This window comes from Leucoraja erinacea, chromosome 2 (assembly GCF_028641065.1).
Source record: "Leucoraja erinacea ecotype New England chromosome 2, Leri_hhj_1, whole genome shotgun sequence".
Classification (NCBI taxonomy): Eukaryota; Metazoa; Chordata; class Chondrichthyes; order Rajiformes; family Rajidae; genus Leucoraja; species Leucoraja erinaceus.
In genome coordinates, this window is record NC_073378.1 from 46,356,511 (window position 1) to 46,370,768 (window position 14,258).

Consider the following 14,258-nt stretch of genomic DNA (forward strand, 5'->3'; position numbering starts at 1 on the left):
ACACCGCTGCTTTGAAGATTGACGCGCACGCAGACGGATGGCACTTCTTCACGTAATCGCTCATCGTAACTCCTCATAAATTCAAGATCAAACTTCAAACTGGCAAGTTCTCGTTTAATCTTCCTATTTTACTGCACTCTTAAAATAAATGTTATTCTGTGGTAAATTACAACAAAATATGTTTTCATTTTTGTAATGTATACTATATCAATACAGTTTTCAAAATGGTGGATCTTTTATGGGGCATTGTCATAAATGTTTTTGACCAAGTCTGGCAGGTCTCCGCTTAGTTTTAGTTGGCAATCCAACCAAAGAGTGACCTAAAAGTATGGCTGTGTTTCTGTAGGGTTTGAAGGATAGGGAGTATTCATGAAGTGTGCAAGCACAACCTGGGTCCTGGCCATGCTACCTCCCATCCATGAAAACTACCCGCTCTCTGTCTCTGGCCTTTGGTTTTACAAGCTGCGTTGAGCTTGGGGTTACATTCCTGGCACTCAACTTAGCAGTGGTCATCTTAAACCCATCTGATGCACATATAGCAGACCAAGGACTCAAAATGAGACGAGTTGCGCTGGTCAATATTGAGTAATAAGTGGAATGCCTCTGCCTGTGACTGCCTGAGAGACATGAGGCCAGTTTAATGCATAAGCTGATGCAATGCTTCAATGGACTGTCGATGCAGTGTTGTGTAGCGAGATCTTTGATAAGAGCTTGTTCAGTAGATGTACAATAATCATAATTTATATTCCCACAATCTGCTTACATATTGCATGATTGTGATAGGGGTGACGTGTACCTTTCTTCGCTTCTAAACTGCAAGTGGTGGATGTGCAGGAGGCCACTAGAACCTCGGTTGATTGAATTCCAGACTCCAAAGAGGTGGTAGCATCTGTGCTTGGACAATGAAAGTGTCCATAGTTAGGCCAGCCACAATCCTGCTGAATAGTGGGGTTTATTTGAATGCTCTAGAGCTTAGTCCTGCTTCTTATTAATTGTATTTTTGTTTCTTGTGCTATTCAATACAGACAAAACCATATTTCAGTTTTCAGCCCCTCTGCATATCTGGAAGTAAATGTTGCACTGGTTGCATTTGATTGCGATCAGCAAGCTGCTGGTGCTCGATGAGTTCTGGCAGGCACTTCTCAAATGTGGGTAGTGGGAAGTCTGGGAGTCCCACTGCTACTGGGGCTTCAGGGGCTGTGGTACTTGGGCAGAGGAGGATGGAACTGTGATGTGATGCTGAGCCATGACCAGCAGGGTTCATGCACCTCCTGGATCCAAGTAAATCTCTGGTACTGCCGTCTTGTTACATTTCACTGTGGTTTGCAGTACTCCTGGTTCGGCTGCATTATGCTCATTTCCATCAGGCAAATTGGGTTTATATGGAGCATAAATTCCAAGGAGGATTTGATCAATGTGTAGGAAGGAACTACAGATGCTGGTTTAAATCAGATAGACACAAAATGCTGGAGTAACTCAGCAGGACAGGTAGCATCTCTGGAGAGAAGGAATGGATGACGTTTTGGGTCGAGATCCTTCTTTAGACTTGAAATTACTTCAGCTGAGTTACTCCAGCAGTTTGTGTCTCTCTAGGATTTGATCAATGTTCTAATAAACATCAGCGATTTAGTTTCAAAGCATTTACAAGATTTAAATTGGAGGTAGACAAAAATGCTGGAAGGAACTGCACATGCTGGAAAATCAAAGGTAGATAATGCTGGAAGAAACTGCAGATGCTGGAAAATCGATGGTAGACAAAAATGCTGGAAGGAACTGTGGGTGTCTACTTTCTCCAGCTTGAAAGCTTGCTTGAAAGTTGGGTTAGCTGCATTCAATTCAATTCAATTCAATTCAACTTTAATGTCATCGCACAAATACAAGTATCAGTACAACAAAATGCAGTTTTGCGTCAGTCCGTAGTAGTTGTACATAAAGAAAAACAAAAAAAATAGAAAGAGGGAAGATACAGAATAATCAGGAAATACAGAATGATTAAACAAAGGGGACGGAGGGACCAGAGAAATCTATCGTCGGGACTCCGAGTTCAGCAATGTGATTGTGTTGTTATAGAAGCTTTTCCTCATCCTACTAGTACGTGACCTGAGGCTCCTGTACCGCCTCCCTGATGGGAGGAGGGCAAACAGTCCATGGTTGGGGTGTGAGGGGTCTTTGATGATCTTCCCAGCCCGTCTCAGACACCGTTTTCGGTGGAGGGCATCCATGGCAGGGAGCGGGGCACCGATGATGTGCTGCGCGGTTTTCACCACCCTTTGTAGTGCCTTCCTGTCCGCAGCAGTGCAGCTGCTGTACCATACCATGAAGCAGGTGGTCAGGATACTCTCTATGGTACAGCGGTAAAAGTTGGTCAGGATCTGGGGGGACAGGTGGGCTTTCTTGAGCCTCCTAAGGAAGTAAAGGCGCTGCTGTGCCTTTTTGATCAGCTTGGAGGTGTTGAGGGACCAGGACAAGTCCTCCGAGATATGTACTCCGAGGAATTTATAGCTGGAGACGCGCTCCACCTCAGTCCCGTTTATATGATGACTGCCTCCTCTGGTCTGCCTGAAGTCAACAATAATCTCCTTCGTCTTTTTGGAGTTGAGGACGAGGTTATTGTTGGCACACGAGGTGGTCAGGTGCTGGATCTCATCCCTGTAGGATGTGAGGATGTGGGGATGTGGGGAATAGTGTTTCAGTTTGAAGAGAACAATACCCTCCTTGCAAGATTAGGCATCAGTTGGTGAAACAAGAGGAGATATACGCGACTTGTGAAGAAGATGTTCGGGGCAATGTTTTTATGCAGAGGGTGGTGGGTACCTGGAACGTGCTGCCAAAGGTGATAACGAAGGAAGATGCAATACTGGTATTTAAGAGGTTTAGATAGGTACTTGGAATTGCATGGATATGAATCTTCTGCAGGCAGGTGAGATTAGTTTATTTTTTACATTGTTCAGTACAGAAATTGTGGGCCCAAGAACAATTCCTGTACCGTATAATTTTATGTTTCATGTTAAGAGGGCTCACAAGGCAGCGTCTTAAGCTGTGGGAGAGCCTGCGAGAACAATCTTCATGCTGACAAGATCAACTGGGAAAGAACTTCATAGAAGGCTGAGTGCATCAGTTCTAAAGACTGAAGATGCTGGTTTGAGCAGAGTACTGTCAGCTGTGGTACTCGTATTGTATTTCACTTGAAGCCTTCACAGTTTTAATGAAATTCATTTGATTCTTGACCTAAGGTGCATTTCTCAAAATCTCATGATTTGATGCTCATAGCCACTTAAACTATTCCCAATAGTTGTAATTAAGGTGGTTTTACTTTGTTATAGCCTGTAGTCTAACCACAATGTGAGTTTATGGCAACGTGTAGATTGATGACCTTGGTGTTTGGGAACTGAGGCTATTGTGCTCCGAGTTCTCACCCCCGACAATAAAATGTGATGAAGTTAGCAATAAATCTGCTGGTACCGTACCTCTCCAAATTGCATGCATTGACACCAAGGCAGAAACCTATTGTTAATCCCCCACAATATTATCTCATAGAGAGGAGTGTTTACTTGGAAGTCAGGCTAGAAAATTTGCAGAAACCAAAAATGTCATCTAATTACACAACCCAGCAATATCTGGCGCACTGTCATGCTCTTCCTTAGTTTAACCTATAAGCAGCGTTATTCATCAGACATCCATTTATTATCTGCCTGCATTCTGTTTAATGGAACGACAACTGGAGCTTTAATATTTCAGATGAGGGTGTGGATAATTTTCAATCCATATAATGGCTATCTAGGAACACTTAACCTAAGCTTAAATAAAAGGAGCCTCAAATGTTACAGTAATGTTCCCCCCTACAAATCCTTCTTGACTTGCTGGGTTTTTGCAGTATTTTCTGTTTTATGCCAGCATCAGCAATCTTTGGATTTTTATATTAAATGACCCATAACATCCTGGTAAGTAATGGAAATGTTTTGTGTTGATTAAATAAGAAATTGAAAGCATTGTCCCTCTTTTTTTTCATACAATGTTCTATATTGTCAGCTTTTAGGACAATTTTTATGTTTCTTCACAATACATATAACATGGTGTCTGAGATGTCTGAGGTTATCGTAGCTTGTCGCAGACATTGTCATAGTGGGGAGTCCAGTTGCCGCTTTTTCGGTGACCTGCTACGACTGTGATAGTCGCCGGCAGTCGCCAAAAAAATCGCCTAAGTGGGCCAAGCCCTTAAACGTTTATCAGAACTTTTATCAAACCCCTCCCTATCTTCGGACTTTCTCCATCACTATAACCTCCACAATCTATGCACTCTTTTCCTTTCAACCTCTCGATCCCTCCTGATTTGGAACATAGAGTGTGGAAAAGTACTGCACTGTTCCTGAGGCAGATACGATAGAACTCTCTAGAATTTAGAAGATTGAGAGGGGATCTTGAAACTTACAAAATTCTTAAGGGGTTGGACAGGCTAGATGCAGGAAGATTTTTCCCGATGTTAGGGAAGTCCAGGACAAGGGGTCACAGCTTAAGGATAAAGGGGAAATCCTTTAAAACCGAGATGAGAAGAACTTTTTTCACGCAGAGAGTGGTGAATCTCTGGAACTCTCTGCCACAGAGGGTAGTTGAGGCCAGTTCATTGGCTATATTTAAGAGGGAGTTAGATGTGGCCCTTGTGGCTAAGGGGATCAGGGGGTATGGAGAGAAGGTAGGTACGGGATACTGAGTTGGATGATCAGCCATGATCATGTTGAATGGTGGTGCAGGCTCGAAGGGCCGAATGACCTACTCCTGCACCTAATTTCTATGTTTCTATGTTTCTATGATGACACTTTTAGGTAGGCATACGGACATGCAAGGAATGGAGGGATATGGATTATGTACAGGTTGATGAGAGTTGATCTTGCATCATGTTTGGCAAGACACTGTTATTAAACTGTATTATATGTTCCATGTTCTAAGAAATGTCCTGATGAGGCGAGGGCTGATATGTCAGGGTGGCCACTTGCCAAGGATGCATTAGAGATGTCTGAGGATTATCTCACCTGATTCCTCTTGTCATATTACATCTCCCCCTCACCTTGCATCATTTTCTGCCATGTAACATGTTCAAGTTAAACCATGCCCCCCTCCACCTTTTCCTATCCCCCCTATCATCGATGGTCACCCTATTATTTTTTAATGTATTTATTATTCCACATACCCAAAATGTATCTTGTTTGGCATCTCCAAATTGTACAATTCCTTGCATGAAGTTTGTGTGCAGAAATCAAGCACTTTAGTCACTGGGTCAAGCTGGCATTCTCCCAAGCAGCTTCCATCGAATGAGCTAAATAATGTTTAGCATTTTGAGGTGATTTGTTGGCACTTAAGGTACTTCAGTTTAACCAGTATCTGACAAACAATACAAAGAGAAATGAAGCATCAAAGAACCAATGATAGCACATGACATTCTAGTGAATTCTGGTAGAGAGCCGGAACTGGTGCATTGTGAATCTAAACCAAATCAATATTTAATCACTGCTCTTCAAATTTTTTGAACTTACTACATTAACCGACACAGAAGCTTCAAATGCAATAGACATTGCAAACAGCAGCTTGTTGGATTAAATAACCGAGAACAAATAGTTTCAGGTGATGGATTTATATTGCAGAAATAAGCCCGTCTTCCTTGAAACAGAATGGCAAGTTCTTGAAATACATTACTATTAATATGTAATTCAGCTGCAAGTCAGGATCACGAAGAAATACGGTCTAAACTGCAAATGTCTATCACTTGATTTGCTACACACCAGCTGTCGACCTCAATATATTTTCTGTTTAAAAGCAGTTTAAATGGATTTAAGTTGGTTAAAATAGTAATTGAAGTATGTTAGTAGGTTTATTAAAAATGAATACATTTCTGTAAATTAATTAGAAATTAATAAATGTAATGTGGTTTCTCTGGTTTGTAAAATTTGAGAATCCATTATAAAAAGTAGGATTTCGGGGTACTTGGAAGAACATGACAAAATAGGCCAGTCAGCATGATTTTGTTAAGGGGATATCTTGCCTCAGTAGATTTGAATTGTTTGGAGTTTTTTGAGAGGGTAACAAGCAGCATAGACAATCAGTGGATGTTGTTTACTTGTGAGAAGGCCTTTGATAAGGTGCCACACATGAGGCTGCTAAACAAGATGGGAGCCTATAGTATTAGAGGCAAGCCACTAGCATGGATAGAAGATTGGCTGACTGGCAGAAAGCAAAGAGTAGGAATAGAGGGGGTCTTTTCTAATCACCGGTGACTAGTGTTCTGTAGCAGATGCGGAAATTGAAGCACTTGAATTTTAAATGGCATTTCAAATTGTCTCTGGGACTGTTGCTCACATTGGAGCTCGAACTGGCCCCGTAGCCAAATAAAAGTTGTGCCTGCAACTGAGGATGGGTGTTTACACACGCACCACTACCACCAGATACAATAGGAGTGCAGAGACACATGAAACATCAAAAAACTAAGAAGCATTTGATTAAAAAAAACTGATTAGGTGTTTAGTTTGGAGACACAGCATGGAAAGCGGCCCTTTCGTCCACTGAGTCCACATTGATCATCCGTTCACACTACTTCAATGTTATCCCACTTGTGCATCCAGTTTCTACACGTATGGGGCAATTTTACAAAGGCCAACTAACTTACAAGCACACCTCTTTGGGATGTGGGAGGAAACCAGAGCATTTGGGGGAGGTTGGGGGAAACCAGAGCTGTCGGGGAAAATTTAAACTAATGTGGCAGGGGGATGGGTACAAGAGCAGAGAGACAGAAAGGAGTAAAATGAGGAATGAAGCAATAGGTAGCAAGGTGAAAAGTAAAAGTGGCAGGCAGACAAATCCAGGGCAAAAATTAAAAAGGGCCACTTTTCAACATAATTGTATAAGGGGTAGGAGCGTTGTAAAAACAAGCTAGTATGGATTTATGAAAGGTAAATTATGTCTGACGAATCTTATAGAATTTTTCGAGGATGTAACTAGTAGAGTGGATAAGGGAGAACCAGTGGATGTGTTATATCTGCACTTTCTGAAGGCTTTCGACAAGGTCCCACATAAGAGATTAGTATACAAACTTAAAGCACACGGTATTGGGGATTCAGTGTTGATGTGGATAGCGAACTGGCTGGCAGACAGGAAGCAAAGTGTAGGAGCAAACGGGTCCTTTTCTGAATGGCAAGCAGAGACTAGTGGGGTACCGCAAGGCTCAGTGCTGGGACCCCAGCTATTTGCAATATATATTGATGATTTGGACGAGGGAATTGAATGCAACATCTCCAAGTTTGCGGATGACACAAAGCTACGGGGCAGTGTTAGCTGTGAGGAGGATGCTAGGAGGCTGCAAGGTGACTTGGATAGGTTGGGCGAGTGGGCAAATGCATGGCAGATGCAGTATAATGTGGATAAATGTGAGGTTATCCACTTTGGTGGCAAAAACAGGAAAGTAGACTATTATCTGAATGGTGGCCGATTAGGAAAATGGGAGATGCAACGAGACCTGGGTGTCATGGTACACCAGTCATTAAAAGTAGGCATGCAGGTGCAGCAGGCAGTGAAGAAAGCGAATGGTATGTTAGCATTCATAGCAAAAGGATTTGAGTATAGGAGCAGGGAGGTTCTACTGCAGTTGTACAGGGTCTTGGTGAGACCACAGCTGGATTATTGCGTACAATTTTGGTCTCCTAATCTGAGGAAATACATTCTTGCCATAGAGGGAGTACAGAGAAGGTTCACCAGACTGATTCCTGGGATGTCAGGACTTTCATATGAAGAAAGACTGGATAGACTCGGTTTGTACTCGCTAGAATTTAGAAGATTGAGTGGGGATCTTATAGAAACTTACAAAATTCTTAAGGGGTTGAACAGGATAGATGCAGGAAGATTGTTCCTGATGTTGGGGAAGTCCAGAACAAGGGGTCACAGTTTAAGGATAAGGGGGAAATCTTTTAGGACCGAGATGAGGAAAACATTTTTCACACAGAGAGTGGTGGATCTCTGGAATTCTCTGCCACAGAAGGTAGTTGAGGCCAGTTCATTGGCTATATTTAAGAGGGAGTTAGATGTGGCGCTTGTGGCTAAAGGGATCAGGGGGTATGGAGAGAAGGCAGGTACAGGATACTGAGTTGAATGATCAGCCATGATCATATTGAATGGCGCTGCAGGCTCGAAGGGCCAAATAACCTACTCCTGCACCTAATTTCTATGTTTCTATGTTTCTATGTTGGAGATAACCCATGAAATCACACGGAGAACGTGAAAAATTCAGAGAGCACCCAAGGTCAGGATTGAACCTGCGTCTCTGGCACTGTCAAGCTGCACCACTTCTGTTATGTGTTTAATGAGAGGCTAAATTGTAATAGAAAAGACCTTATCGAAATATCTGCAAATTTGACCTGATGAGAAAGGAGTTGATTAAAGAAACTAAAGTACTGAAGTATGAAACTAAATCTGAGATGGAGAATAATGAACTGGAATGAAGGTATTCAAGCAGTAAACAAAAGCAGTCATATAGTTTAGAATAATACCACACCAGGGCATCTGAAATGTCCTCGTTCTTCAGGGAATGGGGGTTCCCCTCCCCCACCATAGATGAGGCTCGCACCAGGGTCTCTTCCATACCCCATAACACTGCTCTCTCTCTCCCATCCCCCCACTAGCAACAAGGGCAGAGTCCCCCTAGTCCTCACCTTTCACCCCACTAGCCGTCACATACAACAAGTAATCCTCCGTCAGTTTCGTCACCTCCAACGTGACCCCACCACTCGCCACATCTTCCCATCTCCCCCAATGTCGACTTTCCGCAAAGACCGCTCCCTCCGTAACTCCCTTGTCAATTCTTCTCTTCCCTCCCGTACCATCCCCTCCCCGGGCACTCTCCCTTGCAACCGCAAGAGATGCTACACTTGTCGCTTTACCTCCCTCCTCGACTCCATTCAAGGACCCAAGCAGTCATTCCGGGTGCGACAGAGGTTCACCTGCATCTCCTCCAACCTCATCTATTGCATCCGCTGCTCTAGATGTCAGCTGATCTACATCGGTGAGACCAAGCGTAGGCTTGGCGATCGTTTCGCCGAACACCTCCGCTCGGTCCGCATTAACCAACCTGACCTCCCGGTGGCTCAGAACTTCAACTCCCCCTCCCATTCCGTGTCCGACCTCTCTGTCCTGGGTCTCCTCCATGGCTAGAGCGAGCACCACTGGAAATTGGAGGAACAGCACCTCATATTCCGCTTGGGGAGTCTGCATCCTGGGGGCATGAACATTGATTTCTCCCAATTTTTTAGTTAGCCCTTGCTGTCTCCTCCCCTTCCTATCTCTCCCTCAGCCCTTGGGCTCCTCCTCCTCCTTTTTCCTTTCTTCACCCCCTTCCCACCTCCCCCCCCACCCTCCCCATCCCCCATCACTGAAGAAGGGCTTTGGTCCGAAACATTGCCTATTTCCTTCGCTCCATAGATGCTGCTGCACCCACTGAGTTTCTCCAGCATTTTTGTGTACCTTCGATTTTCCAGCATCTGCAGTTCCTTCTTAAACAAATAGTTTAGAATAATACATATTAATACTATAAAATATATTGTTATTGCTATTTGAAGGATCTGTGAATGATGTGAGAACGGGACAGCGGACACACAAGAACACCTATTTCCTCCACAAATCACACACTCAGAAATTAATAGCAATTTCATTATCGTCGCCATGTATAAATACTGGAATCTTGAACCCAACACAATTGTAGAGGTTCATTTACTAGGATAACAGCAGTGGTTTAAGAGGTGGGCCATCATCACTTTCTAGTGGGGTGGAGGCAGATAAGATAGTGGCATTTAAAAGGCTTTTAGAAAGGACATGGATTTGCAGGGAACGGAGGTATATGGATCATTGGCAGGCAAAGGAGAGTAGAATACTTGGCATCATGTTCGGCACGAACTTTGGGGGAGCCAAAGGGATGTTCCCATTCTGTATTCTATGTTTTTTCACAAGAGCAGTTATGGATCAACTCACATCACAAAAAATAAATTAATAACAGATGATATTATGGAATCTATTATTATTATACAATCAGTTTATTTGCTTCTGAATGCATTAGGCTAGATTATCTTACTACCGGTGCCTTGTAACATGGGCAGTAAACAAGTCCATTATATTGGGTACTGTGTTCCACGATTTGCAGGGGTGGTGAAAGTATTGTGGTATATTTCCAAGTGTGTGACTTGGAGATGACCCTGGTGCCCCTGTGTGACTGTCGCTCTTTTTTCTTCCACATCACTGGTTTCAGAGGTGACGTAGGAGTAGCCTTGAAAGTAACTACAATACATTTTGTACATTCTAAGGACCACTGCAACAGTGTGTCTGTGGTGGAGTGCATCAATATTTTTTGTTTGTAATGGAGTGCCAATCAAGAGGGCTACTGTGTCATTGATAGTAATGGAATAATCTCCAGGCAAATGCATGCCACTCCTGATTTGTGCCTTGTTTATGGTGGAAAGGCTTTGGGTTGGTATGGGATGAGTCACTTACTGCAACCTCTGACCTGCTGTTGTGACATCCCCTGCTTTTTATTTCTATTTAGAAGATGCTCGGGGATCTTATAGAAATGAAAAATTCTTAAGGGGTTGGACAGGCCAGGGATTGTTTCTTTTAGGGATTTCCAGGAAAGGGGTCAAAAGGATAAAGGGGAAATCCTTTAAAACCGAGATGAGAAGAACTTGGAGATGGTAAAATGAATTATCTGCCACATTGACTGTCACCTATGTGGCCCTTTGGCTAAGGGGATCACGGAGAGAAGCAGGTACGGGATACCAATAAATGGCGGTGCAGGCTCGAAGGGCCGAATGGCCCTGCACCTAATTCTATTTTCTATGTTTCATAGATAACCCCAATGTTTCTTTGCATTTTAAAGCAAAACAGAAAATAAGTTGATGGAGATCAAAAATGCGTTATCATTGACTGTCACCTACTTTTCACGAGTGCACTGCCAATAACAAGCATTGGCCCTCCAGTCTTTATTTCATAGATAATAATGTCATTGCAACTAAAATAAGCAGACCGCGTGCATTATGAACAGACAATGTTGATACCCAAAGGAAACATTTTGTTGGGATGGTGACTATAACTTTGCATCAATATCATTGGTGATTAGATCAATTTCCAAATGCGGGCTTTAGCTGGACAGGAGAGTAAGCTCATAATTAACTTGCTTTGAAGCATATGACAGCTTTATATCACATGCATTAAGTGATTTACAATAGTACGACAGCTAATGGCCAGTCAAAACATTAAACTGGATTATATATGTAAAGACCAGCAGGTTCAACTGAATGTAAACATACTTCTGTTGAAGTTTGAACTGCTATTTCCAATCAGAGTTTGAATAATGGACTAAACAGCTGAATAGTAAGCACTTCACCTGGATTGACTTCTCGATAGCTTCCAACCCCATATGCATCGACAAGATTTTGAAAGCCCTCAGTAAATGTATTTGTTTTGTTATATGTTGGAGGAGTTTGCTTTGCTTCGATTCTATTCAAAATAGGGGGCATGGTGGAACCATACCGGACCTAGATCAACAAAAATATCAACATGAATGTAGCATGCAAATAAATCAGGCGTTTACGTCTTACAATATGAATTCTCCTTTGTTAATAGGTTTTAGAGAGCTTCTGCTCTATCTCTGAAGCATGAGCACTGGCTGACAATGATGTGGTCGGGGAAGAGAGCTCATCAAACATGTAATGTTTCTGCATGTTTACTCTCAAACCAGGACTGAATTTTGTATGCGCAATTTAGAGCTAACTTTCAGTGCTGGAATAGCGCTGGACATGCATTTGCTGGAAATGAAATGAGTTGTCCACAGGGGGCCAGACTGCAACACTGTGCATCAGAGTGGAGGGGGGAGGTCATGTTGAAATCTGTGACTTGCTTGCCCATCCTCCCAGCTTGGTGGAGCAGGGAACAAAGAGGAGAGGCAAGGGAAAATCGAATCAAATAAAAAGAAAACCTGACTGGGGAGTTGTTTAACTGATCAGACGAGGGGCATAGTAATCGATACAGAGATAAATAATACCAAGCAAGAGCACCCAGAAGGAAAATGTTAAACAATAGGAAAGACCCATCGATTATGTTACTTATGCACACAGCATTGCCAGCATGAACTGTCAAAGATCAATAACGTCAAAGTAAAAAGGCCGAATTTGCCTTTTTCTTTTAACTATATTGGCTATCCATTTTTCATGAGCTGCTGTTCACATATGTGACTGGAATAAACATTGCCAGTGCACTGACTGAATAATATTAAATCTACATGTCAGGCTGAGAATTTTGTGCTGCACATCAGACAGTTCAAAACAGAATGTAGCATCACCTATACTTTCTAATTTAAGCACTTATATATTTTTCTGAACATTTAAACTCAATTCACACCCAGACGGTTCAGATGAGAGTGCCCATAAAGACTGACTACATCACTACACCGCTGTGAAGTGATCAATACTTATCCAGCTCTTATTCACTGCAGAATGATGGTCGATCACGATCCATGTCTCACACAGTGCAGAGTTACTGTAGATCAGCATTCCAGTTCTCGTGCCCTGTGTATTGAATATAACTACTTCATATGCATGTACAGCAGCATGTTTTGTCAGTGATTACAGGACCACTGCCCGACAGTGCTGAATAACCCAAACCTCAGACATTATAATGTGATTATCAACCTTCATACACTACTGAATGACTGTCGTCTTTCATATCTAAACTGATGAAAAGTCAATGAACTCTAATTTTAACTCTGTTTTGCTTGCTTTGTGTGGATGCAGTTTGACCTGCTGTTTTCAGTACTTTTTGACATGGTCTTTGTTCTCACTCGAGAAGACATAATATATTATTTCACCATGAATTCATAAGTGCCTTTCTCCATAGTCATGTAGATAGTGTGGCCAAGTGCCACCCATCCCAAGATGGTCAATTTAGAAAAGAGTTACTCAAGGATCACCTGCAAGGGTAAGCATTGTCATTGCATTAAAGTGATTAAGAGACCACAGAAACATAACAAGGTGTCATTTGCATGGAAGAATTAGTGTGACTGGTGAGCAATGGTCAGCATGGACTTGATGGGCTGAAGGCCCTGTTTCCATGCTGTAATTTTCAACAACATGTCAACACCTTACTATAGTTCAGACCCTCAATTCCTGGGAACATCCTCATAAATCTTTTCAGCTCTCTTTCCAGCTTAATAACATCTTTCTTATAGAAGGGTGACCAAAACTGAAAACAATACTCCAAATACGACCTCACTAATGTCTTGTAACAAAACATCCCACCTTCTATACTCAGTACCCTGATCAATGAAGGCCAATGTACCGAATGCCTTCTTTATATGGAATTATATATTTCCTTATATGGAATTCAAGAGCCATCAGACTTTAAATTATCTATTTTATCTTTTTATCCATTTTATCCTTTTGTTGTTTTATGTTGCACGGTGAGCCAGATGCAACAACATTTTGTTCAGACTTGCATTTGTTGGTGTATTTTTGAATGACAATAAAGTTTTGGATTGATTGATTGATTGATTGACCGCCCTATGATGCCACTTTCAGGAAACGATGTACCTGCACTACTGGATCCCTCTGCTTTACAACACTCCCCAGAGCTCTGCCATTCACTGTGTAGGTCCTGGCCCTGCTTGACTTCCCAAAATGCAACATCTCGCACTTAAGTGCATTCAACTCCATTAATGGGGCTGTCCCACTGTACGAGCTAATTCAAGAATTCTCCCGAGTTTCCCCTGATTCAAACTCGTAGAATTACGGTAATAGTCGCTCGTAGGTATTCGGGGCTCTCGTGGACATTTTTCAACGTTGATAAATCTTCACGAGTCTTCCCGAGCTTACCACATTTCCCGATTACCTGCCGTTAGCGTTACGAGCCGCTAAGAGACGTCCCGAGCTCCGACGTACCCGCTACGTACATTCTACGTGCTTACCACGAGTTTGATTTTTTTAAAACTCGGGAGAACTCTTGAATTAGCTCGTACAGTGTGACAGCCCCTTAAATATTCCTCGTCTCACTCGGCCAACTGATCAAGGTCTTGCTGTAATTTTAAATAACTATAATTGCTATCCATGATACCACCCACTTTCATGTCAACTGTAAACTAACTAATAATACCTTCTACATTCTCATCCAAATCATTGATATAACTCACAAACAGTGATGAGTCCAGCAATGAGGCACATCACTAGTCACAGTCCTGCAGACCG

The 14,258-nt window shown here is 42.5% G+C and overlaps 1 pseudogene; it reads right to left on the reverse strand.

The window, feature by feature from the left end:
* Nucleotides 1–14,258, reverse strand: part of LOC129705795 (V-type proton ATPase 116 kDa subunit a 4-like) — a 70,857-nt pseudogene that overhangs the window by 39,061 nt on the left and 17,538 nt on the right.